The following is a 3,178-nucleotide window of genomic DNA, read 5'->3' on the forward strand; positions in this document are numbered from 1 at the left end:
TCAAAGCCTGGAGCCTGCTTCGGATTCTGTGTCTCCCTCTCTCTCTCTCTCCCCCTCCCTGGCCCTCTTGCNACATTTAAGAGTATATGTATCTTTGTATACATATATATGTATATACATGTAAGTATATGTATCTTTATTGCTAATGTAAGCAGCAGTATATTGAGAATTCTTCAGAGACAGGATTCTAGAAGATACGGGATTTCTCTAGTTCGTCATGAATATTAAATTTTCATCTTTAAGTATTTTCCTGAATGATCTGATTACGTCTAATAGTTGGTTCAAGGTATTTCTTTGGTGACAAGGTATTTCTTTAGAGAATGGAACAAAATATTATTCTAGATCAGTGGTTAAAATGAATGATAATATAAAGGTATCAGGAGCTAAGTATTTTTGTAGATAGGTTGCATTCAGGTTCTTTCATGATACATGAAAAACTATTATACACAGAGGGAGCCTAGACAGATCCATCCAAGTTTTGCTTTAATGTCTTTCTGTGGTACTAAGCTTCTGTGAGGACTCCAAATCCTCTCCTCTTTGGGCTGTACTGCAACCCCAGTGCTGTGTCAAAAGATGATGTTTCTTTCACCACTGATAAAAATGTATTATTTTTTTTCTACAAGTTCCTATTGCTCAATTCACTAATGACCAAATGACTGTTTATGAAGTAACTGAAGTTGAAGACAGCATTAAGACTGTTCATCAGCTGACTGTAAAATAGGAAGATTATCCAGGTAATCACCCAATGTAAACATTACCCAATGTAATCACAAGGGTTCTTAAAAGCAGAAGAGAAAGTGAGAGTTATGTGATGTAAGAAAGACAGGCCTGTCCTTTGCTGGCCTTGAAGCTAAGGGAAGGAGACCAGAAAGCCAAGGGAAGTGGACAGCCTCCAGAAACTGGAAGAGACAAGGAAATAGATTTTCCTCTACAATCTCCAGAAAGGAATGCATTCACACCAATACCTTTGTATCAGTCCAGTGATACTCTGTTGTATTTTCAACCGATGAAACTGTAAGATAATAAATCTAATTATTTTGAGCCAATGAGTTTAGAATAATTTATTACAGGAGTGACAGAAAACTCTAACAGCATCCATTCTCACTTCCTCTGGTTGCACCTATTTTAATGTAAATCCTGAACTCCCCACCTACCCCCACATGATTCCTTGACTACCTCTGGCCAAAGGAGAACATGTGACCTAAGACAGGCCAATCAAAACCTTTCTCCCTAAAATGTGAAACTTCACCAGAAGAAGAGAAAGTTAGAAAAGTAGTGAGGATGTATTTTTTTTTTAACAGAGTTAACAGAATTTTCTTTTCTCTTTATTTTGAGAGAGAAACATCAAGAATCCCAAGCAGTCTCTGCCCTGTGAGTGCAGAAGTGGATGTAGGGTTTGATCTCATAACCAAGGAGATCATGACCTGAGCTAAAAATCAAGATCAGATGCTTAACCAACCCCAGGCACCCCAAGGCTGTATTTCTCTTAAAGATACTGTTTCCTAGCTCCCCACAGCTTCCTAGTTTTGTCTTGACTCCAAGTTTGCTAGAATTTCTTCAATTTTTTAACCTATACCATGTTCTTGAAATAAATATGCTTTACAGTGAAATTAGCCAAGGTCATATTCTTTTGGCTGAATCCCTAACATTTGAATTGACTAACACTCCCTGGTAATTTATGTGTCTTCATTCATTCATTTTCATTAAACTTCTATTATATGCCAGGTAGTCTTCCAGAGACAATAAGAAAACTCAAAGGAGTAATTCTCATGGTGGAGATTTCAAATACTAGATTCTGTATTTTGAGTAAGGGAGGAAGAAAAGTTTACAACATATAGGTAGTTATATCTGGGTGTTTTTATAGCACCTGGCATATAGGAAAGGAAAAGGAGTGAGGCATTAGTCCCTTGAACAGTACCTGAAGCAGAGTAAGCACACAGTGAGTACCTATTTTTTCAATGAATGGATCAACATATGGGATTTAAACTTAGTGCCATATGTGATGGGCATAATTAAAGGCAAGATAAAGTTCAGAACCAATGAAAAATAAAACTTTGTATTAAGTAGGATTTACTAACCCTTTCTTTGACTTTAGGGGAGAAGATTTGAGGAAGAGGCAGGAGGAGTGAAATAAGGACAAATATAAGAGATGGATATAACAAAAATACTAATGAATTTAGTACTAAGTGATTACAGATCTCACTGAAATATGGTGCCAAGAGCCCATGCCATCTTGAATATCAAAATAATAGAAATAACAAAGAGTAAAGTTTTTGCCTAGACTACAGGTTTAACATATACAAAACAGCAGAAAGAATAAAATTTCCCATCTTTTCATTTTGAAAAAAATGTCAGGGGTGCCAGGGTAGCTCAGTCAGTTAAGCATCTCATGCCTCGGGAGGTCGAGCCCAGTATCTGCCTCTCTGCCGTCAACACACAGCCCACTTCAGATTTTCTGTCTCCCTCTCTCTCTCTCTGACCCTCCACTACTCATGCTCACTTGCTCACTCTCAAAAATAAACATCAAAAAAAGAAAAACAAGTCAAACTCATGGAAAAGTTGACAATAAAAATAAATATTCATAGATCCTTTACCTAGGTTGTTAATAGCTTGCCCAATTTCTGCTCTTCTGTCTGTATATACACAATACACACACACGCACACACACACAGAGCATATAAATATGTTCAACCAATAAAGAGGTTTCAGAACAATGAGAATAAAATAAAACGAGTATGTGACATTTTGTCATTTTTATCGATATCTGATGTATCTTCATTTTCTTCAATTCCTGCCTCACTGTGTGTGTGTGTGTGTGTGTGTGTGTGTGTGTGTATTACAAGTAGGTTTTAACACATAAATAGGTTTCCAAAAAAATGAAAATATGTGATATACTGTCATTTTTATATGAATCTGATATACATTTTTGGCTGAAAATTCGAGAGGAATCATGGAAACTTCATGCTTAAGTATTTTAACCTATATGTCCTATAGACAAAGCCGTTCTCTTATATATCACACAAAAAAAACAACTTCCCTCTGAGATTGTAGTTCTGATAAAATACCATTGTCTAATGTTGAGATAGTGATCATGCAAGTGATGTCACAAAGATGACTAAACAGGAGGCCCCACACTCATATCCTATCTAGAGCAAACCTAACTTGGCAGCTGTCCACA

This window comes from Crocuta crocuta, unplaced genomic scaffold (assembly GCF_008692635.1).
Source record: "Crocuta crocuta isolate KB4526 unplaced genomic scaffold, BGI_CrCroc_1.0 scaffold712, whole genome shotgun sequence".
Classification (NCBI taxonomy): domain Eukaryota; kingdom Metazoa; phylum Chordata; class Mammalia; order Carnivora; family Hyaenidae; genus Crocuta; species Crocuta crocuta.